This window comes from Pseudophryne corroboree, chromosome 4 (assembly GCF_028390025.1).
Source record: "Pseudophryne corroboree isolate aPseCor3 chromosome 4, aPseCor3.hap2, whole genome shotgun sequence".
Taxonomy (NCBI): domain Eukaryota; kingdom Metazoa; phylum Chordata; class Amphibia; order Anura; family Myobatrachidae; genus Pseudophryne; species Pseudophryne corroboree.
Genome location: NC_086447.1, coordinates 210,575,723 through 210,600,717, shown reverse-complemented (window position 1 = coordinate 210,600,717; position 24,995 = coordinate 210,575,723). Strand labels below are relative to the sequence as shown.

The 24,995-nt window shown below is 49.3% G+C and overlaps 1 protein-coding gene across 1 annotated transcript in view; it reads left to right on the top strand.

Annotated features, from left to right (window-relative positions):
* Nucleotides 1–7,113: 7,113 nt before the first annotated feature.
* MOGAT1 (monoacylglycerol O-acyltransferase 1) overlaps nucleotides 7,114–24,995 on the top strand; it is a 103,409-nt gene continuing 85,527 nt past the window's right edge. Inside the window, exon 1 of the mRNA XM_063915907.1 lies at nucleotides 7,114–7,309. The gene's annotated coding sequence lies outside the window, so the exon portion shown is untranslated. The remainder of the gene's footprint in view (nucleotides 7,310–24,995) is intronic.

Genomic DNA, 24,995 nt, shown 5'->3' with positions numbered 1-24,995 from the left:
TTTACTTTTGTGCCCTGTCTCCTGCGGAGCCGCTATTCCCCATGGTCCTTTCAGGAACCCCAGCATCCACTAGGACGATAGAGAAAGCTGGTATTTAGAAGCAGAAGAAGAGTTTAAAACTCCCATACACCCACTACACGGTGCACTGATGTCTGTTAGAGGCCTGCGAGTAGGCTGCAATTTTGTAGTGCCAGGGATAGTGGACGTTGGCTGTGCCAGGAGAGCATGGCAGATGGTGGCTGCAGGTCGTTGCAGCAGAATGACTGTTGAGCATTGGCAGTGCTAAGACATTGGTCGGTATTCACATGATATATCACGCCCAATCTCCTTTCTAAAGTGATCCCCGTTATCACACATATTGCGCCCATAGTAATCAGGTTTAGCTGCGTAAAAGGGTTGGGCACCCTCGCTGCCCTGGGGGTAGCGAGCTGAAACAATTATACCACGCCGTCAGCAGAAACAGAATGGGTATGGAAGGGGGTGAAAAGAATTATATACTGCCCATCTACTTCCATTTCTGCCTTCTGCTGGAGGTCTATGCTGGCCTCTCACTGGCAGTCAAGGTCTGGCAGTCCTGCCTCGGCAGTCAAGACTGACGCTCCCGTCCCAGCGGTCAAGGCTGTGTTCCTGCTTGCACTCATGGCCGCGCTCCCACCCTGGCGGTATAGTGCCGGTCTCCTGCTGGCGGTGGAGGAGGCCAATGCTCCCACCCCGGCAGTAGAGTGATGGCCTCCCACTGGTAGTTGAGGCCAGTGCTCTCTCGCCAGTAGAGCGCCAGCCTCCTGCTGGCAGTCGAGGCCGCTCTCCCATCCTGGCGGTATAGCGCCGGCCTCTTGCTGGCAGTCGAGTCTCCTGCCCGGTGGTAGAGGGATGGTCTCCCGCTGGTGGTTGAGGCCGACCTACTGCTTGAGGTTGAGGTCGGTATTCCCACTTGTGGTCGAGCACGGGAGTGCTAAGACATTTACATCCATTTGTTCTGGCCTCCTGCCGCTGCAGTACAGTGTCTGCCTTCCACTGGAGGTCTATGCTGGCCTCTCGCTGGTGGTCAAGGGCTGGCAGTCCCGCCACATCGGTCGAGGCTGACGGTCTCGTCCGAGCGGCCAAGGCTGGCCTCCTGCTTGTGGTATAGCGCTGGCCTCCCGCTTGCAGTTAAGGCCGACCTCTTGCTTGAGGTTGAGGCTGGCATTCCCGCTGGTCGTCGATGCAGGCCTCCAGATGGCGGTTGAGGCTGGGATTCTCGCAGGAGGTCAAGTCCTGCCTCCTGCAGTGATAGAGCGTCGGCCTTCTGCTTGCAGTCGAGGCCAATGTTCCCATCCTGCTAGCACTTGACGCCCTCCCCCACTTTATAGCACTTGTCTCCTGCTGCCGGTTGAGGCTGCCATCTGCTGGCAGTCAAGGCTGGCCTCCTGCCCTGATGGTAAGGCATCAGCCTTCTACTGTAGGTCAAGGCTGGTGGTCTTGTCTCAGCGGTCTAGGCCAGTGCTCCTGCTGGCAGTTAAGGTCATGCCACCCTATTGACTCCTGCAGGCGGATGAGACCAGCGCTCCCGCCCCAGATTGCCTCCTGATGGCAATCGAGGCTGGCTTACCATTGGTGGTCGAGGCCGACGTTCCTGCCCTAGTAGTAGAGCACTGGCCTTCCACTGGCGCTCGAGTCTGCTGTCTCCCGCTGGCGGTCAAAGCCTATGTTATCACCCTGGCAGTAGAGTGTCGACCTCCTGCTAGAGATCGAGGCTGGTCTCCCAATGGTGGTCAAAACTGGTCTCCTGCCGTGGTAGTACAGTGTCTGCTGGAGGTCGAGGGTAGACTCCCACTGGCGGTCGAGGTTGCGCTTCTGGTTGTGGTTGAGTGAGCACATGCCTCTAACAGGCGGTAGAGCGCCGGCTCCTGTTATCAATCAAGGCTGGCCTCCCAGTAGAGGTTGAAGCTGGCACTACCACTGGCAAATGGTGGTCAAGGCTGGGATTCTGCTGATGGTCGAGGCCGGCACTCCCACCCTGGTGGTAAAGTGCTGGCCTCCTGCTAAAAGTCAAGGCTGCCCTTCCACTGATGGCTGAGACCAGTGCTCCTGCCCAGTAGAGTGCCAGACTTGTACTGGCTGTTGAGGCTAGTCTACCTCTGGTGGCCGAGGCAAGTGCTCCCTCCGCGGTGCTGGCCTCCCACTCACGATTGAGGCTTGTGCTCCTGCTGGCAATTGAGGCCAGTGCTCCCGACCGGGCAGTAGAGCAATGACCTCCGGCTGGTGGTCAAGGCCAGCGCTCCCACCCTGGTAGAGCACAGGCCTCCTGTCAGTCGAGGCTGGCCTCCCACTGGCAGACAGGGCCATCCCTCCCTCACCAGCGGTAGAGCGCCGGTCTCCCACTGGCGGTCATGTCTGTCCTCCCTCTGGTGGTCGAGGCTGATGTTCCTGCCCCGGCGGTAGACCACTTGCCTCCTGCTGATGGTTGAGGCTGGCCTCCTGCCCTGATGGTCAACGCCGGCTCTCCCACTACAGTGAATGAGGCTGGCCTCCCACTGGCAGTCAAGGCCGCACTACTGCTGGTGGTCTCGGTTGACCTTTCCAATGGCGGTCAATGCCGTCACTCCCTCCCTGGCTGTAGAGCGATGACCTCCTGCTGGTGGTCAAGTTCAGCTTCCCGTTGGTGGTCGAGGCTGGCACTCCTCCCCGGGAGGCTGACCACACCCCCTCTGGATACTGGCCACACCCATAAACATGGACCCCCTACCTACCACTGCATTCCCCTGGTAGGCCCTTTATGCCCCAGTCTGACACTGGGCCCAAGACAATTTAACCATTAAAAACTACAGCTATTTATTTGAAATACTAAAATATGGTGCCTGTGCCCATTTTGCCAGCCTATTTCATGCCCAAAACAGTGTTGTGCCAGGAAAAATACAAGTGGGTCTTTTGTAAGTGACCATGCTCTGTTTCAAGTGTCAAGTTTGTGGCCCAAGACAATTTAACCCTTGCAAAACCATGGTTACTTATTCAAAATGGTAAAATATTGTGCATTTGCCCACTTTGCCAGCCTATTTCATGCACAAAAGCTTGTTGGCACAGGCAAAAAATGATTGACATTTCTTTGGAAGGTATATGTTGTTGTTTTTTGTTTACACAACGTGATCTAACTTGATTTTATTGCTTTAACCCTCAGTCAGGCGCAGCTGGCCTGACAGGCGCCGCAAAGCTGTTCTCGCACGCCCTCTCCGCCCCAAGGGGACTTGTACTTTCTAGTCCAAGTACTTTCCTATCTCTAGGTCCTGTTCGAAACCCCCCTAGTCAGTTTTCCCGCTGCCTGCGTGGAGTGCAGTAGTGAACCTCCTGGCCTCTCAGGCACACTGCGTCCAAACTCCCCCGACTTTTGAAGGTTCATTTTTTTCTTTTATTTTCAACGTTCTATAAATTGTTTATTTTGCTCATTTTATGAATGAAAATTACAAAGGTTGTGGATATTTTGTGGAAATATGTAGGTTTGTCCGGGGTGGCCTCTCAGGTACACTGCGCCCAAACTTATACTCATGTTCGTGTTTTCTCTTTTTTGCTTCAGATTTTCTGCTGAAATGGCCCGTAAAACCTACGATTTCTCTCTATGTACGTCCTAATGAAGGTCACTGATCACTAAGGGGGTAATTCCAAGTTGATCGCAGCAGGATTTTTTTTAGCAATTGGGCAAAACCATGTGCACTGCAGGGGAGGCAGATATAACATATGCAGAGAGAGTTAGATTTGGGTGTGGTGTGTTCAATCTGCAATCTAATTTGCAGTGTAAAAATAAAGCAGCCAGTATTTACCCTGCACAGAAATAAAAAATAACCCACCCAAATCTTACTCTATCTGCACATGTTATATCTGCCTCCCCTGCAGTGCACATGGTTTTGCCCAACTGCTAAAAAAAATCCTGCTGCGATCAACTAGGAATTACCCCCTAAGAGCGTTAGAATTGAGTTAATTAGGTGCTAATGACGATTTTCTAACAGGCGCCTGTCAGGCGCACTGCGCCTGAACCCTGGAGTCCCAGAGGTGCGCCTGACTGAGGGTTAATACAACCAGGGCCGTAACTTGGGGGTCTAAGGGGGCATGCGCCCCGGGTGCAGGATTTCAGGGGGTGCAAAGGAGTTAGAGGAGCAAGGTTTTTTTAATAAAAAAAAACAGCAGTGCTGTGCTGCTCCAGTGAGACAGAAGACAGCTTCCAGGGCAATGTATCTGACCCATCTGTCTGCCCGCAGCTGGCTCCAACACTGTGCGGGTGATCTCGAGTACCTATGTTGGCTACTGTCATAAACTCTCTTACTTGCCATGCAGTGCTGCGACTAGCGCGCGGTACACCGTGCAAGCTATAGAAGTGCACTGTGCTCCCAGTTGGCAGTATCAACCTCCGCTTTGCCTCCCAGATGGGGGAATTTGGTGTAGCTTATAGTGGGGTGTAGTGCAGTGATGTAGTGTACCATATAGGGTATGTAGTGTAGTAATGTATTGCAGTATATAGGGGCATGTAGTGCACTGATGTGGTGTAACATTTAAGGCAGGGGTTCTCAAACTCGGTCCTCAGGACCCCACACAGTGCATGTTTTGCAGGTAACCCAGCAGGTGCACAGGTGTATTAATTACTCACAGACACATTTTAAAAGGTCCACAGGTGGAGCTAATTATTACACTTGCGATTCTGTGAGGATACCTTGAAAACATGCACTGTGTGGGGTCCTGAGGACCGAGTTTGAGAACCTGTGATATAAGGGGATGTAGTGTAGCATATAGGGTATGTAGTGCAGTGGATAGGGGCATGTAGTGTAGTGATGTAGTTCAGGGTGTAGAGGATGTAGTATAGTGATGTAGTGCAGTGGATAGGGGAATGTAGTGCAGTGATGAAGTGTTGTAATATAGGCCCTCATTCCGAGTTGTTCGCTCGGTAATTTTCTTCGCATCGCAGCGATTTTCCGCAAACTGCGCATGCGCAATGTTCGCACTGCGACTGCGCCAAGTAAATTTGCTAAGAAGTTTGGTATTTTACTCACAAGGTTTTTTCTTCGGTCTGGTGATCGTTGTGTGATTGACAGGAAGTGGGTGTTTCTGGGCGGAAACTGGCCGTTTTATGGGAGTGTGTGAAAAAACGCTGCCGTTTCTGGGAAAAACGCGTGAGTGGCTGGAGAAACGGGGGAGTGTCTGGGTGAACGCTGGGTGTGTTTGTGACGTCAAACCAGGAACGAAACTGACTGAACTGATCGCAGTGGCAGAGTAAGTGTCGAGCTACTCAGAAACTGCTAAGAAATTTCTATTCGCAATTTTGAGAATCTTTCGTTCGCAATTTTGCTAAGCTAAGATTCACTCCCAGTAGGCGGCGGCTTAGCGTGTGCAATGCTGCTAAAAGCAGCTTGCGAGCGAACAACTCGGAATCAGGGCCATAGTGCAATGTATGGGGACACCAGACCCTCCAACGTGACCCGCCCCACTAGGTACAAAATTCTCTGTTTCTGGTCTTCCCTCTTAATTTATGATTTCCATCACCTGTGTTGAACTAGTTAAATGATAAGAAAGCTGTTTCTTCACAGGTGATGGCAATAATAAATTAAGAGGGAAGTCCAGAAACAGAGCATTTTGTACCTAGTGGGGCGGGTCATGTTGGAGGGTATGGGCAGGGCTGTTTCTAGCCAATTTAGCTCCCAGTGCGAGATTTAAAAATGCGCCCTCCCCCCCCACCATAGATCTAAAAACAAAAAATGCGCGCGCCTGAGGCGCGCGTGCTCCCGACAAGTGTGTGTGGTCTCATTAAAATGGGCGTGGCCTCATCTGATATCACGCCCACCACAGGGGGGGGGGGGAAGGCCCCATTTTACACACTACGGCAGGCAAGAGTCCCCATTTTACACATTACGCAGGCACATGTCCCCATTTTACTTAGTGCGGCAGGCACGTGTCCCCATTTTACACAGTAGGCAGGCAAGAGTCCCCATTTTACACATTACGGCAGGCAAGAGTCCCCATTTTACACATTGCGGCAGGCATGTGTCCCCATTTTACACAGTATGCAGGCAAGAGTCCCCATTTTACATATTGCGGCAGACAAGAGTCCCCATTTTACACATTGCGGCAAGCAAGAGTCCCCAATTTACACAATACGGCAGGCAAGTGTCCCCATTTTACACATTATGGCAGGCAAGTGTCCCCAATTACACAGTGCAGCAGGCAAATGTCCCCAATTTACACAGTGCAGCAGGCAAGTGTCCCCAATTACACAGTGCAGCAGGCAAGTGTCCGTAATTTACACAATGCAGCAGGCAAGTGTCCCCAATTTACACATTACGGCAGGTAAGTGTGCCCGATTACACAGTGCAGCAGGCAAGTGTCCCCAATTACACAGTGCCGCAGGCAAGAATCCAAATTTTACACAGTGTGGCAGGCAAGTGTCAAGTGGGGGGGAAGGAAGGGAGAGAGAGGGGGCAAGAGAGAGAGACAACTTACATATGAAGGATCTTCCCGCTCTTCGGGTTGGCTGTCTCTCCTTCCTCGCGCCTCCTCCTTCCAGCTTCCTCGCGCCTCCTCCTTCCAGCCCTCCTCCGTCTTCCCGAGTACTCCTGCTCGGGGGGCGGAGTTTCGCGGAATGACACGAATGCAACCACGTCATTCCGCGAAACTCCGCCCCCCGAGCAAGAGTACTCGGAAAGACGGAGGACAGGGAAACCGGGACCTGCAAAGTGCCGCGGCGGGCGCCCCGTGCGGTTGCATGGCTCGCCCCCCGCCGCAAGAAACGGCACTGGGTATGGGACACACAGAGGCGGGGGAAATACTGTCTTGCCCCGGGTGACGTAAATCCTAGTTTTGGCCCTGATACAACATGCTCTGAATAAAAAGCTATAGCATGAATAAGATATGAGAATAAGAAGCTGGCCGAATAAGTTACAGTAACTTCAACCTAGTTACATCACGAGATTATTGCCTGTTACTTCAACAATTTATGCAACAGGATACGCTGACCTCATGAAATGACACATTACTCGGTTCCCTGGGACAGTTTCTTTTAAACTATAAATTCAAATAACATTGAGTAAGAGGGTAAGTAGTGCAAGCAATGCACTGAGCGGTGCAGGAAGGGTTAAGATTTGCATCAGCTGGGTGTTTGTCTCCGGGCGCCTCCCCCGGTGTCTAATGTCAGCACTGAGCCCAGCAGTTTACATGTACACCCTAACCAGGGGGCTAAGGAAGGAGCAAAGAGTTCTCTACTCCAACTAGGGAGCAGCATTGTACGACGGGGACTGCCAGAGGGACACTGGGTGACCCAGCTCACAAGCCCAGGGATCTCCCTACTATTGAGGTGGTGAGTGGATAGTTATATCAGTGATTATTACTAGCAGCTACATCACAGCTTCCAAATCCTGTTGTCCCTCTTTTGGATCCAGTATTTAAACCTGTGTTTTTCCAGCACTTTTCTAGTGGATAAGTTTGCTAAAGTTTCCATATGGATAAAAAAAAAAAAGCCTTCTAGTGATTTGTAGTGGTAGGAGTTACCACTGGGCAGTGGTGCATTAAGGGCTACCATTGTGTGTGTACAGCAGAGGTTACCATAATTTAGTGCAGACAGGGCCGGCTCTAGGCATGTTCTAATAGAGCGGCCGCGCAGGGCGCCACCCTTAATGGGCGCCGCGCGCTGGCGCCGCCATATTCGAGGCTGGAGCCGGCCCTGTGAATTGTTGGCCCGGCCGCCGTGACCTCTTGCGTGCGCTATGCGCGCTGCGTGGCGCCGGTGTCTAACGTCAGACGCCGGCGCATAGCGCACACAAGCGCCTTGGAGGAAGCCCGTCCGCCCTCACCTGGACCCGCACTCGCAGGCCATCCGCCCGCCCGCCATCGGACAGCAGTACTCCTCCCCCTCTCAGCGCCGCAGGTATTTGGGGGGGAGGGGGGGGAGGCACATTTATGGATGGGGGCCTTTATCTGGCACTGTGGGGGCCTTTATCTGGCACTTGTGGGGGCATTTATCTGGCACTGTGGGGGCATATCTGCACTGTGGGGGCATATCTGGCACTGTGGGAGCATTTCTGTATCTGGCACTGTAGGGGCATATCTGGCACTGTAGGGGCATATCTGACACTGTGGGGGCATTTATGTATCTGGCACTGTGGGGGCATATCTGGCACTGTGGGGGCATTTCTGTATCTGGCACTGTGTGGGGCATTTCTGGCACTGTGGGGGCATTTATGTATCTGGCACTGTGGGGGCATTTCTGTATCTGGCACTGTGGGGGTATATCTAGCACTGTGGGGGCATTTCTGTATCTGGCACTGTGGGGGCATTTCTGTATCTGGCACTGTGGGGGCATTTATTTATCTGGCACTGTGGGGGCATTTATCTGGCACTGTGGGGACGTTTCTGGCACTGGGGGGGCATTTATGTATCTGGCACTGCTGGGGGGCATGTCATGTGTAGCTGGCACGGCTGGGGAGCATATCATGTAGTGTTCCCGCTAGGCGTCTGTGGCTAGGCAATGAGTCTCCGTGCTCTGCCTGGCGCAAAGTGTCTAAGGTGCTCTGCCTGGCGCAAAGTGTCTAGGAGGTTCTACCTGGTGCAGTGTGTATTAACTGCACTACTGTGTGGTGTAATGCGAATTGCCACTATTATGTGGCCACGCACCTTTCCCACGAAGCAACGCCCCTAAATTTTAGCTGCGCGCCTTTGGCGCGCACTGTCCATGCTTTACCATGTAGGTAGATGAGCACCAAGCATTACAGTATGTACATCATTTTGCCCTCCTAACTTAAAAATGTGCCTTCCCTGTGATCAGCACCCTGCCCTAAAAAGTGAACACTATCATGTGTAGCTGGCACTGCTGGGGGGTATATTGTGTGTAGCTGGCACTGCTGGGGGGCATGTCATGTCTATCGGGCACTGCTGGGGGGTATATTGTGTGTAGCTGGCTCTGCTGGGGGGCATGTCATGTCTATCTGGCACTGCTGCGGGGCATGTCATGTGTAGCTGGCACTGCTGGGGGTATATTATGTCTATCTGGCACTGCACATTATGTGTATCTGGCACTACACTGGAGACATTGTGTGTAAGGAACACTACTAAGGCTGCTAATTGTGTGCGTAGAGGGAGTGTGAAAATATATTTATTTATAGTCTAATAATATAAAGTTATGAGGCCACGCCCACTTTTCCAGAGGCCACACCCACTTTTCGGAGGGCATGGGGGGGGGCGCTTTTACATGTTCTCGCTCAGGGTACTAGTAGGCCTGGAGCCGGCCCTGAGTGCAGATTTGATCAACCTGAGGCTCTTCAGCTGCAAGTCCCAGTATTCCCTGGTACTGGCAGCATAGCCCTGTAACAGATAGGGGCAGATTTACTATGCCTCGGAGAGTGATAACGTGGAAAGAGATAAAGTACCAACCAATCCTCTACTAACTACCATGTTATAGGCTGTGTTTGGTATTGTGATGACATGGTACATCTTCCCCTTACAGAGCCACATGTTGCCTGCACTACACCGTATGATCTTTTACTTTACAAGTACTTATTTTTTTCTCTCTAACGTCCTAGAGGATGCTGGGACTCCGTAAGGACCATGGGGATAGACGGGCTCTGCAGGAGACATGGGCACTTTAAGAAAGACTTTGGATCTGGGTGTGCACTGGCTCCTCCCTCTATGCCCCTCCTTCAGACCTCAGTTTGATACTGTGCCCAGTGGAGACTGGGTGCTTTCAGGGAGCTCTCCTGAGTTTCCTGTAAAAGAAAGTATTTTAGTTAGGTTTTTTATTTTCAGGGAGCCTGCTGGCAACAGGCTCCCTGCATCGTGGGACTGAGGAGAGAGAAACAGACCCACTTCTCTGAGTTTCAGGGCTCTGTTTCTTAGGCTACTGGACACCATTAGCTCCAGAGGGATCGGTACGCAGGTCTCACCCTCGCCGTCCGTCCCAGAGCCGCGCCGCCGTCCTCCTCGCAGAGCCGGAAGATAGAAGCCGGGTGAGTATGTGAGGAAAAGACTTCAGAGGCGGCAGAAGACACCTTGAACTTCATAGAGGTAAAGCACAGCAGTGAAGCTGTGCGCCATTGCTCCCATTCACCTCACACACATCGGTCACTGTAAGGGGGGGCACCCTGGGCAGCAATAAAAACCTCCTGTGGCAAATACACATATATACATGTACAGCTGGGCACTGTACATGTATAAAAAGAGCCCCCGCCATGTTATTAAGAAATTTGAGCGGGACAGAAGCCTGCCGCCGAGGGGGCGGGGCTTCTCCCTCAGCACTCACCAGCGCCATTTTTCTCCACAGCACCGCTGAGAGGAAGCTCCCTGGACTCTCCCCTGCTTGACACACGGTGAAAGAGGGTTTTAAAGTAGAGGGGGGGGGCACATAATTGGCGCATATACATGCTTCAAAAGCGCTACTGGGTAAACAGTCTTTGTTTTTTCCTGGGTCATATAGCGCTGGGGTGTGTGCTGGCATACTCTCTCTCTGTCTCTCCAAAGGGCCTGGTGGGGAACCTGTCTTCAGAAAAGAGCTTCCCTGTGTGTGTGTGTGTGTGTGTGTGTGTGTGTGGTGTGTCGGTACGCGTGTGTCGACATGTCTGAGGTTGAAGGCTCACCTAAGGAGGAGGGGGAGTGTATGAATGTTATGTCACCGTCGGCAGCGCCGACACCTGACTGGATGGATATGTGGAATGTTTTAAGTGCTAATGTTAATTTATTGCACAAAAGATTAGACAAAGCTGAAGCTAGGGTACAGTCAGGGAGTCAACCCATGTCTGTCCCAATGTCGCCAGGACCTTCGGGGTCTCAGAAGCGCACACTATCCCAAATAGTTGACACAGATACCGACACGGATTCAGACTTAAGTGTCGACTACGATGATGCAAAATTGCAGCCAAGGGTGGCTAATACCGCATTCACATCGCAAATGCCGGATCCTACCCGGTAAGACAAACGTGTACTTACCGGGTGGGATCCGGCCTTTGCGCTCCTCTGCTGGCTTTCCGACCCGGCAATATACCGGGTCGGTTGCCATAGCAGCGGAGGGAGCAGCAGCAGCAGGGGCGGGGGTGGAGGCGGCGCCGGTAGATGAGCTCATCTCCTGTGCCGCCTCTGCCTATGCTGTGAATGGGAGCCGATTCGCATCGGAACGGCTCCCATTCACACTGCGCCTGACCCGGTAATCAACCCGGTAAGAACCCTTCTTTTTTACCGGGTTGAATTACCGGGTCAGGCGACCCGCTAATTCACAATTGGACCTTTCACATCGCACACGGACCCGTTTCGACACGGCAATATGCCGTGTCGGTACCGGGTTTTCAGTGCGATGTGAAAGGGGTATAAATGTATTCGATATATGATTATCGCTATTAAAGATGTTTTGCATATCACTGAGGAACCTCCTGTCCCTGACACAAGGGTACACATGTATAAGGGAAAGAAACCTGAGGTCACCTTTCCCTCTTCACATGAACTGAACGAATTATGCGAAAAAGCGTGGGAAACTCCAGACAAAAAACTGCAGATTCCCAAAAGGATTCTAATAGCGTATCCTTTCCCGTCACATGACAGAATACGGTGGGAATCCTCCCCTAGGGTAGACAAATCTTTGACACGCTTATCAAAAAAGATAGCGCTCCCATCCCAAGATACGGCTACCCTCAAGGATCCTGCTGACCGCAAGCAGGAGGTTACCTTGAAGTCCATTTACACACATTCTGGTACGTTACTCAGACCGGCAATTGCGTCGGCCTGGGTTTGTAGTGCTGTAGCAGCATGGACAGATTCCTTATCAGTGGATATTGAGACCCTTGATAAGGATACAATTTTAATGACCCTAGGGCATATAAAAGATGCTGTCTTATATATGAGGGATGCTCAAAGAGACATTAGTTTACTGGGTTCCAGAATAAACGCTATGTCTATTTCTGCTAAGCGAGTCTTATGGACCCGACAGTGGACGGGTGATACCGACTCAAAGAGGCATATGGAGTTTTTGCCTTACAAGGGTGAGGAATTGTTTGGAGAGGGCCTCTCGGACCTCGTCTCCACAGCTACGGCAGGTAAATCGAATTTTTTGCCTTATATTCCCTCACAATCTAAGAAAGCGCCTCATTATCAAATGCAGTCCTTTCGTTCACATAAAAGCAAAAGAGTACGTGGATCGTCCTTTCTTGCCAGGGGTAAGGGCAGAGGAAAAAAGCTGCACAACACAGCTAGTTCCCAGGAACAGAAGTCCTCCCCGGCCTCTGCAAAATCCACCGCATGACGCTGGGGCTCCCCTGAGGGAGTCCGCTCCAGTGGGGGCACGTCTTCGACTTTTCAGCCACATCTGGGTTCACTCACAGGTGGGTCCCTGGGCAATAGAAATTGTTTCCCAGGGATACAAGCTGGAATTCGAAGAGGTGCCTCCTCGCCGGTTTCTCAAATCGGCGCTACCAACTTCTCCCCTGGAAAGGGAGATAGTGTTACATGCGATTCACAAGTGGTGGCCGAGGTTCCCCTGCTTCAGAGAGGGAAGGGGTACTACTCAACTCTGTTTGTGGTCCCGAAACCAGACGGTTCGGTCAGACCCATTTTGAATTTAAAATCCCTGAACCTTTACTTAAAACGGTTCAAGTTCAAGATGGAATCGCTCAGAGCGGTCATCGCCAGCCTGGAAGGGGGGGATTTTATGGTATCTCTGGACATAAAGGATGCATACCTGCATGTTCCCATATATCCTCCTCATCAGGCGTACCTGAGATTTGCGGTACAGGATTGTCATTACCAATTTCAGACGTTACCGATTGGGCTTTCCACGGCCCCGAGAATTTTCACCAAGGTAATGGCGGAAATGATGGTGCTCCTGCGCAAACAGGGTGTCACAATTATCCCGTACTTGGACGATCTCCTCATAAAAGCGAGATCACGGAAGAAGTTGCAGAACCGCGTATCACTTTCACTGAAGGTGTTACAGCGACATGGCTGGATTCTCAATATTCCAAAGTCGCGGCTGAATCCTACGACTCGCCTGCCCTTCTTGGGCATGATTCTGGACACAGACCAGAAAAGGGTTTTTCTTCCGATAGAAAAAGCGCAGGAACTCATGATTCTAGTCAAGAACCTGTTGAAGCCGACATTGCACTCAAGTTCTGGGAAAAATGGTGGCGACATACGAAGCCATTCCCTTCGGCAGGTTCCATGCAAGGACTTTCCAATGGGAGCTATTGGACAAATGGTCCGGGTCACATCTGCACATGCATCAGCGGATCACCCTGTCCCCCAGGGCCAGGGTATCTCTCCTGTGGTGGCTGCAGAGTGCTCACCTTCTAGAGGGCCGCAGGTTCGGCATTTAGGATTGGATCCTGGTGACCACGGACGCGAGCCTCCGAGGTTGGGGAGCAGTCACACAGGGAAGAAATTTCCAAGGCCTTTGGTCAAGTCAAGAGACTTGTCTTCACATCAACATCCTGGAACTAAGGGCCATATACAACGCCCTACGTCAAGCGGAGACCTTATTTCGCGACCGACCAGTTCTGATCCAGTCAGACAACGTCACCGCAGTAGCTCATGTAAACCGCCAAGGCGGCACAAGGAGCAGAGTGGCGATGGCGGAAGCCACCAGAATTCTTCGCTGGGCGGAGAATCATGTAAGCGCACTGTCAGCAGTGTTCATTCCGGGAGTGGACAACTGGGAAGCAGACTTCCTCAGCAGACACGACCTGCAACCGGGAGAGTGGGGACTTCATCAGGAAGTCTTCGCACAGATTGCAAGTCGGTGGGGACTGCCCCAAATAGACATGATGGCGTCCTGTCTCAACAAAAAGCTACAAAGGTATTGCGCCAGGTCAAGAGACCCTCAGGCGGTAGCTGTGGATGCCCTAGTGACACCGTGGGTGTTCCAGTCGGTCTATGTATTTCCTCCTCTTCCTCTCATACCCAAGGTGTTGAGAATAATAAGAAAAAGAGGAGTGAGACCAATACTCATTGTTCCAGATTGGCCACGAAGGACCTGGTATCCGGATCTGCAGGAAATGCTCACAGAAGATCCGTGGCCTCTTCCTCTAAGACAGGACCTGTTGCAACAGGGTCCCTGTCCGTTCCAAGACTTGCTGCGTTTGACGGCATGGCGGTTGAACGCCGGATCCTAGCGGAAAAAGGTATTCCGGATGAGGTCATTCCTACGCTAATAAAGGCTAGGAAGGACGTGACCTCTAAACATTATCACCAAATATGGAGAAAATGTTTCTTGGTGTGAGGCCAGGAATGCTCCTACGGAAGAATTCCATCTAGGCCGTTTTCTTCACTTCCTACAAACTGGAGTGAATTTGGGCCTAAAATTAGGCTCCATTAAAGTTCAGATTTCGGCCTTATCCATTTTCTTTCAAAAGGAATTGGCCTCTCTGCCTGAAGTACAGACTTTTGTGAAGGGAGTACTGCATATTCAGCCTCCTTTTGTACCTCCGGTGGTGCCTTGGGACCTTAACGTGGTGTTAAGTTTCCTTAAGTCACATTGGTTTGAACCACTTAAAACAGTGGAGTTGAAATATCTCACTTGGAAGGTGGTCATGTTGTTAGCCTTGGCTTCGGCTGTTATGATTCCTGTACACCAGACCGGAGGAGATCTTATGGCAGGGATCTGAGTACAGGAAAATAAGCTGGTTGTGGGAGCTGGATAGCCTAGTAACCCCTGGCGCCCTAACTCCGTTGTCTCGCCCGTGTTATCAGAAATCCCCTGCGAGACTATGGTTGCTTGAGCCCATGGCAGCCGCGTTCGAAGGGCGGATTATGTCTGCCCAACCCCGATGCCCCCGCAGGTCTTAATGGGAGACAAGGGGAAGTCCGAGACAGGGTGATAACAAGGGGCCCTCTGACTAAGCAACCAGGCCAGGGGTTACAAGCTAACTAACTAAATCAAAAGGTATGTGCGGACTAGCCGCCAGGAAAAAGGACAACCAAGGATCCACTGATCCGACACTCCTATCCGGCACCGCCGGACACCAGAGTGGATCTGTGGAAGCGGAATCCTCCGCAAAGCTCCAGAACACAATTAAACAAAATAATAAACAGAAGCGGACAAGCCGCAACACACGGCTGCGCCGCGACTCACGAACACCACCAGATGTTAAAGGTGCTCGGTCAGACTCCAGGAACAGATGGTAACTTCCGAGTACAGGATCTCTGAGGACAGGAACAACCGAAAAGACCGGGACTGGGAACTCTCTGCAGCAGACACAGGCAAACAGGAAGCGATCACCGGCGTCTGTAAAAAGTCCTGAGGGTGCCTTTATTCAGGCACCCTCCAATCAGGATCCAGACAGGACAATCAAATAGAAATGCCGTGCAGCTTGCATGCTGCACGGCCAGCACATAATCAGGGTAATGAGAATAGACCCAGCAACGGGGAACGCGGCTGAACGTGGCGTCCCCGTTGCTAAGGTCAGAGCGGCTCCGTGCGCCCGGCGTCTTAGCGTTGCCAGGGAGCCGGCGGCTGAACGCGCACGGCGTCCCTGGTTGCTAGGCGCCGGGCCGCACGGCCGAGCGGACCCCGGCGCCTAACATCGGCTAGGCGAGTTTCGGAATTAGCGGCTTTATCACATAAAAGCCCCTATCTGGTTTTCCATATGGATAGAGCGGAATTGCGGACCCGTACTCAATTCCTACCTAAGGTGGTCTCATCCTTTCATATGAACCAACCTATTGTCGTGCCTGTGGCTACACGTGACTTGGAGGATTCCGAGTCCCTTGATTTGGTCAGGGCTTTGAAGATTTACGTGGCCAGAACGGCTATGATCAGAAAAACAGAAGCACTGTTTGTCCTGTATGCAGCCAACAAGGTTGGCGGCCCTGCTTCAAAGCAGACTATTGCTCGCTGGATCTGTAACACGATTCAGCAGGCGCATTCTACGGCAGGATTGCCGTTACCAAAATCGGTTAAGGCCCATTCCACTAGGAAGGTGGGCTCGTCTTGGGCGGCTGCCCGAGGGGTCTCGGCACTACAGCTGTGCCGAGCTGCTACTTGGTCGGGGTCAAACACCTTTGCAAAGTTCTATAAGTTTGATACCCTGGCTGAGGAGGACCTCCTGTTTGCTCAATCGGTGCTGCAGAGTCATCCGCACTCTCCCGCCCGTTTGGGAGCTTTGGTATAATCCCCATGGTCCTTACGGAGTCCCAGCATCCTCTAGGACGTTAGAGAAAATAAGATTTTAAACCTACCGGTAAATCTTTTTCTCGTAGTCCGTAGAGGATGCTGGGCACCCGTCCCAAGTGCGGACTACTTCTGCAACTTGTGTATAGTTATTGCTTTCATAAGGGTTATGTTATAGTTTCGTCAGTTTTGGACCGATGATATGATGTTTCATACTGTTAACTAGATAGTATATCACAGGTTATACGGTGTGATTGGTGTGGCTGGTATGAATCTTGTCCTTAGATTAACAAAAATCCTTTCCTCGTACTGTCCGTCTCCTCTGGGCACAGTTTCTCTAACTGAGGTCTGGAGGAGGGGCATAGAGGGAGGAGCCAGTGCACACCCAGATCCAAAGTCTTTCTTAAAGTGCCCATGTCTCCTGCAGAGCCCGTCTATCCCCATGGTCCTTACGGAGTCCCAGCATCCTCTACGGACTACGAGAAAAAGATTTACCGGTAGGTTTAAAATCTTATTTTTACTAATTTAAGTAATATATTTTATTTCAACTATATCAACAGTAATGTTTTTCTTCATGCAGCTGTATTTTTTATGTTTTTACAAATTGCTAAACTGTAATTGGGAATAAAGAAAAATGTTTTCCACAAAGTAAATATTGGGCTAATTATGGGTAGAAATGGCTATTTACGTTACACGCAGGCTAAGTCTGTAAGGGGAAAGTTTAAAAATCTAAAACCGTAATTTATTGTGAAGTGAAAATAACATTAAACATTACTATTTTACATTTGTTAAATCGACTTGTATTGTTTTGGAAGTATGGAGAAGACCCATGATTATGTGCAAATGATTGTGTCAAAAATAAAAAAATAAATTTTTTTTTCTTTGCTTTCAAAATCCTGCAACTTTAAGTACAACACGTGAGAGGTTTCTCATGTTGTGCTCCCAGTTCAATGTCAGTAATAGTATAAAGAGATCTATTGCTGTGTCTGGCATAACCGTTGCTGAAAATAGGGTGGTGTGGAGTACCATTAAGAAATATGGTGGTGGTACTCAGTACCACCAGCCCACCACTGGGGCATAATTTATAAGGGGCATTTTTGTGTGTGGGACATAAAATGGTGTCAGTGGCATTACGGTGTGTGGCATAATATGTAAGGCATTACAGTGTGTGACCTAATGTGTGATGCATAATGGGCATTACGGTGTTTGGCATAATGTGGCCATGCCCCTTTTGTCATGTAGCCACTCCCCTAGTTTCATATGACCACGCCCCATCATGACACGTGACTATGCCCATTTTTACTATCTGTACCTCTAAGAAAAAATGACTTGCACCACTTGGCATAACACATGCATGGAAATAGGCAGCACTGACAGGGAGACAAGAAGATGGTGTCAGCATGGAAACCATACGGCATATTCTAGAGATTAGGGCGTCATTCAGCCCTGGACGCACCCACATGTTTGCATCCAAAGGGGCTGCGTATGTGCAGTGGCTATAGTGGGCGTGCACGACCTTTCACTATGTGTGTGTTCGCATCCCGCATAGTGATTGACAGCGGCTGGCGTTTGGGGGAGCGGGAATGCGGGGGAGTGATCCAGCCAACGCAGGTGTGGCCAGTCCATTTTCGGGGTCGGCTGTGTGACGTCACATGCAGCCGCTCCGAGAAATAAATGGAGCCAGACCACCTGCCAGGCTCTACAGGCAGGGGTCGACCTTAAATCTATGCATCTGCAATTAAATTGTGGACGCTTTGCGGAGCGGTGCCACACAAATGCTTGGCGGCCTTTCTAACAGCTGGGTGGCCCCTATCATGTGAGTAGATGGACACAAATATTGCTGTGGAAGCTAGATCTGCATCCATCTCTGAATAGGAGTATTTTCCTATTTTCCCTCTGGTTTCTATTTTAGTAATGTGTCCATGTAACAGTACAAAGTGGGTCCATGCATGTGATGACTTAATGAAACTAATTTAATAAGAACAATTTGTTCCAAAGCACACTGTATTAGTTTTGTTATATAACAGATGCATCTAGAATACTTTAACGATGAATATCTGTACATGATTAGTAGCATGCAGGGACATGCAGGCAGGGGAGGCTGTGCCTCCCCTGTGATTATTAAAATAATACAAAGAAGATACTTATGACACACATTCTGTGTCATAAGTATCTTTATTTTATTCTAATAATTTTAACTACTAAAATCAGTTTGGGAGGCACTAATAGCAGTGGCTCCTGTAGACAATGGAAATGGGACAGAGCAGGGGGCGGGGCCCAAGCACTGGGCTTTAAAAGCCCATTAAAAAAAAAAGCTTGAAGGCGGCACTTAAGTGCCTCGCTGATAGGGACACCACCCCCATGTCAGCGTGGCAGCTGTGATTTGACAGCGGATCCAGTGCTGGATCCGCTGTCCAATCACCCCTATATGCGGCGGGCGGAAGTGACGGCGGGTCCCGGCAGTGGAGCTGTCCTGGGCACCCGGCTACAGCAGCGGAAGTGCGGTGGCCCTGAAGACTGAAGCTGCGGAATCCAGCGCTTTTCCCTCTCCTCCCAGCCAGCAACAGCGCCTACACTCACTGTCTGGACACACAGGTGAGGGGGGGGACGCGCAATGAATCTTGGGCCCAGTGACGTGCGGTGAGGTCATAGACTGGGTATTGCACTGATTGACAGATATATATATATATATCTCTCTCTCTCTGAATACGACCGGCACTCCTACGGCAAAGGATAATTACCAGGGTGCCTTCCCGTGGCACCACAAGGCCCAGCAAACAAAAGTAAAGTAAAGGGCGGCACTCCGATGGTTTTGGAAAAAAACAGCTCACCAAGCCAGCTTCAATTCAATCAACGTTTCAGGTGTCTTTATTAGCACCTTTCGTCAGGATAACAAACTACAAAATTACATACCTTAAATAGCACCAGCGTGTGCAGCACGCCACGTTCCCCCTGCTTCCGGCACCCGGCGCTGACGTCACAAACGCCGTCCCCTACTCTGACGTAGGGTATGGGCGGGATAGTAGTCATGGCAACGGCCCTGGGTATGAGGATATCACGTCATGTTTCCACAGGCCGTGCTAACCACGCCTAATGGGCGCGGCAGTTACCATAGCAATAAGCTAAACAAAGCGCCCGGTTGCCGGAGCAGGGAGCCCAAGGCAACCCCGTGTGAGAATACCGCTTAATAGAGCGGATCTCCCCCCATATAGAGCGAGAAGGGCTGAGAGACATTACAATCAGTCCAAAGCACTCTAAAGGGGATATCAATGTGACAAAACATCCACCTAATACCACCACCAGGAGGGACTAGACAAAAAATGTATAGAAGGTGAAGAGCAGAATTTTACGTGGCTATAAAGATAGTAATAGAACCATAGCACAACGTACCAAATATAATCATGCATAGAGGATTGCCTTAAGGATATATAAAAATAAGTTATCCATAAACACTGGAATCACTATCATAGGAATAAGCCCAAATATTAACTAATAGGCTAGTTATTGGCACACAGCAGGTCCTGTGTGCACAGTCACTCATGAAAGGAAGAAAATATCTCAAAAAACTCAAATCCAAAAGGCAAGCTCCAATAGCGAACGGGTATATTGAGACCACACAGATCATACAAGCACAAACAAAGTAGGTTAGAATAGGCAGACATGTCATAAATAACACAGGAGGGAAAGATTTTCATTCAGTCCCAAGGGGGCAACAGTGTTGAGCTCGAAGATCCAGCGTGCCTCCAACTGTAATAATTTCCTATTCCGATCACCTCCTCTCGAAATCGGGGGAACATGATCGATAAGTTTGTATCGGAGAGCAGCCATCGTATGTCGTGCCTCTCTAAAATGTCTCGCGACGGGCTGTTCCATCTCATTCCCTTCCAAAGCCTGCCTTATGGCTGATCTATGTTGCGCTGCCCGTTCTCTAAAGGTACAGGAGGTCTTGCCCACATAAGCAAGGCCACAGGGACATTTGATGATGTAAATCACGTATTTGGATGTGCAGGTCAAAACATGCTTGATGGGAATTTTCTTCCCTGAATGTGGGTGTAGTAATACTGGACCTACCTCTAAGTACCTACAAGTGGTACAACCTAGACATTTATACGAGCCAGGTTTCTTAGTTAAGAAATGGGATCGTAGTTCCATTTTCTCTGTCGTGGTGTCATTGTGTACCAGCCAATCTTTCAGATTACGTCCCCTCCGGTGACAATTCAACACCCTATATTGGTTAAGGGATGGTAAAGATCTATCGGTCTTGATGATTGGCCACAGTTCTCTAACCTTTTTCTTCACTACCGTGCTTGCAGTATTGTAGGTGGTAATTAACGGTATTACCTTTTCTGGGGGGTTTTCTCTCCGCTGTAGACATTGTGTGCGTGGAAGTGCCAGAGCTTTTCTTTTGGCACTCTCAAGGTCCTTCAACGGATACCCTCTCTCTAGATACTTCCCGATCATTCTATCCAATTCTAACTCGCACTCATCCTGATTACTGATGATGCGTCTGGCACGAAGAAATTGCGAGAAGGGTAAACCCTTTTTCATCACAATGGGATGGAAACTTTTAGCATGTAATAACGTGTTTTTGTCCGTAGGCTTATGATACACTGATGTCTGTAGATGGTTCTCATGCCTGGTGATCTGTACATCCAAGTAGTGAATAACATCAGTGCTACATTCAAATGTGAATTTAATGTTGGCATCCAGATGGTTGATTGTCTGCATCCAATCTTTGAATTCTTCTGGAGTGCCTGCCCAAATGAGTAGCAGATCGTCGATGTAGCGTGTAAAAAGAAGAAGCCGCTCTGCAAAAGAAGGATTTTGAAAAAATAGGCGCTTCTCTACATTTAGCATGTAAGCGTTTGCAAAAGCCGGGGCTACATTGCTCCCCATGGCGCAGCCGAGTCGCTGTAGGTAAAAGTGTCCATCAAAATAAAAGAAATTGCGTGTGAGTGTCTTCTCCAGTAAAGCAAGAAAAAATTCCACATCTGGCCCTTTGTAGATAGAGTTACAAGACAGTAGAGTTCTCACAGCCTCAACGCCCTCCGAATGAGGGATGTTCGTATAGAGACTCACTACGTCAACACTTGCAAGTGTGCATGTTTCTGGAAGTTGCGTGAGATTCTGTAGTAATAGTAGAAGCTGAGTGGTGTCTAAAAGAACCGTCGGTTCTGCTTGAATAACAGGCTGAAGAAAACCGTCCAGATATTTAGAGATGTTACTGTAAAGGGATCCCCGAGCCGAAATAATAGGGCGTCCTGGGGGGGCGTCCCGATTTTTGTGAACTTTTGGCAGCGTATACAAGAGTGGTGTTACAGGGTAATCGACCGTCAAAGCCTTCAATGTTTGCTTATCTATGATGGCGTTCTGATGGGCTTGCATCAGGATCATATCGATCTCTTGTTTGTACCTGACCGTTGGGTCTGCGCCCAATTTGCAATACACAGCCTGGTCGTTTAATTGACGGTACACCTCTGTATTATATGCTGGTAGATCCTGTAACACTATTGCTCCACCCTTGTCCGCTGCCCTTATAACTACAGATCTATTCTTACTTAGATCTTGCAGTGCTTGAAACTCCCCTTTTGATAAGTTAGGAGGAACTCCGGAAAGTTTGCCTGCTTCATGATCAGCACCGTCTTCCAACATACGAGCGTAGCTCTTGATGGCAGCATTATGAGTTTGTGGCTCAAACATAGATTTGGGCCGTATAGAATATTTACTGGATGCAACCTCTTCCACTGTGGTGGTCTTCCCATAAAATTCTTTAAGTTTAATATTCCTCTGGTGCTTCCAGGAATCAACTTTCCAATCAAATCGATTAAACTTGGTTATTGGTACAAAGGTTAACCCCTTGTTGAGTAAGGATGATTCATCTACAGTTAAGACATGAGATGAAAGATTAATAATGAGGTCACTTTTGGGCATTAGTGCTTTACTCTGCCTCTCCCCCTGCCGTTGAAGGACCTTGAGAGTGCCAAAAGAAAAGCTCTGGCACTTCCACGCACACAATGTCTACAGCGGAGAGAAAAAACCCCAGAAAAGGTAATACCGTTAATTACCACCTACAATACTGCAAGCACGGTAGTGAAGAAAAAGGTTAGAGAACTGTGGCCAATCATCAAGACCGATAGATCTTTACCATCCCTTAACCAATATAGGGTGTTGAATTGTCACCGGAGGGGACGTAATCTGAAAGATTGGCTGGTACACAATGACACCACGACAGAGAAAATGGAACTACGATCCCATTTCTTAACTAAGAAACCTGGCTCGTATAAATGTCTAGGTTGTACTACTTGTAGGTACTTAGAGGTAGGTCCAGTATTACTACACCCACATTCAGGGAAGAAAATTCCCATCAAGCATGTTTTGACCTGCACATCCAAATACGTGATTTACATCATCAAATGTCCCTGTGGCCTTGTTTATGTGGGCAAGACCTCCTGTACCTTTTAGAGAACGGGCAGCGCAACATAGATCAGCCATAAGGCAGGCTTTGGAAGGGAATGAGATGGAACAGCCCGTCGCGAGACATTTTAGAGAGGCACGACATACGATGGCTGCTCTCCGATACAAACTTATCGATCATGTTCCCCCGATTTCGAGAGGAGGTGATCGGAATAGGAAATTATTACAGTTGGAGGCACGCTGGATCTTCGAGCTCAACACTGTTGCCCCCTTGGGACTGAATGAAAATCTTTCCCTCCTGTGTTATTTATGACATGTCTGCCTATTCTAACCTACTTTGTTTGTGCTTGTATGATCTGTGTGGTCTCAATATACCCGTTCGCTATTGGAGCTTGCCTTTTGGATTTGAGTTTTTTGAGATATTTTCTTCCTTTCATGAGTGACTGTGCACACAGGACCTGCTGTGTGCCAATAACTAGCCTATTAGTTAATATTTGGGCTTATTCCTATGATAGTGATTCCAGTGTTTATGGATAACTTATTTTTATATATCCTTAAGGCAATCCTCTATGCATGATTATATTTGGTACGTTGTGCTATGGTTCTATTACGATCTTTATAGCCACGTAAAATTCTGCTCTTCACCTTCTATACATTTTTTGTCTAGTCCCTCCTGGTGGTGGTATTAGGTGGATGTTTTGTCACATTGATATCCCCTTTAGAGTGCTTTGGACTGATTGTAATGTCTCTCAGCCCTTCTCGCTCTATATGGGGGGAGATCCGCTCTATTAAGCGGTATTCTCACACGGGGTTGCCTTGGGCTCCCTGCTCCGGCAACCGGGCGCTTTGTTTAGCTTATTGCTATGGTAACTGCCGCGCCCATTAGGCGTGGTTAGCACGGCCTGTGGAAACATGACGTGATATCCTCATACCCAGGGCCGTTGCCATGACTACTATCCCGCCCATACCCTACGTCAGAGTAGGGGACGGCGTTTGTGACGTCAGCGCCGGGTGCCGGATGCAGGGGAAACGTGGCGTGCTGCACACGCTGGTGCTATTTAAGGTATGTAATTTTGTAGTTTGTTATCCTGACGAAAGGTGCTAATAAAGACACCTGAAACGTTGATTGAATTGAAGCTGGCTTGGTGAGCTGTTTTTTTCCAAAACCATTGGAGTGCCGCCCTTTACTTTACTATATATATATATATATATATATATATATATATATATATATATATATATATATATATATATATATATATATATATATATATATATATATATATATATATATATATATATATATATATATATATATATATATATATATATATATGTGTGTGTGTGTATATATATATTGTGACAAGAACACTGGGATAGTGTTTGAGGGCAGGTATGTTTGTCCCAGGTTCTTGTCTTACATGTTTTAAAAAGTGTTAACTTCTAGGAAAAATGCTTTTGGTTTTGTCAGAACCTTTTCAGTTTGCTGTAAAAGCTGGGTATAGGCTTTAAGAGAGAGATAAGGAGAGTTCTAGACATTGGGCCCAGTTCGGGTCTTTGGCCTCACAGAGGGCTAATCAGGGTTTCAGCTGTGTAAGTGTGTTATAGGGCTGCTAGCCTGATTAGTAGGAGCAGACTGCCTGGGAAGGCTGCAGGATCTGTGTGTGAGAGACATGCTTTCTGATGCAAGTAAGCTATACAGTATGTACTAAAGAACTCTGTTTTGTTTAGTGACAGTTAGGAATATCTTATGTTTAGTTAGTGCCGGACAGGCAAGGTATTTTTATTTTGGGGTTTGTTTTATTTTCTGTTTCAATAAAACTGGCCGGGGTCAGTTGTACCAGAAACTGGACTTGTGTTGTTCCTCAGCTGCTGCGTGCTGCCATATTCCCCAGGAAAAGGCGCCTTGCACCCCTACAGTGTTACAACTTGGTGGAGAATGCGAGCACACCGTTCTGCGCATAAGTGAAAGCAGCAGCTTTGTGAGGCCTGCAGAAAACGGTGGTTTATGCAGATACAGCCCAGTGTGAAGTTACTGAGACTCACCCCTGAGGGTTTGATATATGTCCTGGGTGAAAGCAGCTACAAAGCCGCCTGAAAAATCTGTCGACATGGAGGATCTGCTTAAAGCCTTGCTGCAAGCTACAGCGGCTCAGCAGGAGGCCAACAGACAGCAGCAGGTGGCAATGGAGGAAAATAGGAGACAACAGCAGGTGGCAATGGAGGAAAATTGGAGACTACAGCAGGAGGCCAACAGACAGCAGCAGGTGGCAATGGAGGAAAATATAAGACAGCAGCAGGTGGCAATGGAGGAAAATAAGAGACAACAGCAGGCAGTTGTTGATGAACTTTACAGGCAACAGCGTCAGGATAGAGAGGCCTTAGCAGAAGTGGTGCAGAGACTTGCAGCTCGGGTTGGAGATGTGGCCGTCAGTGCTCCAACCAGCTCTAGTTCTATACGGGCCAGTCACTTCCTGCAGAAAATGACAGA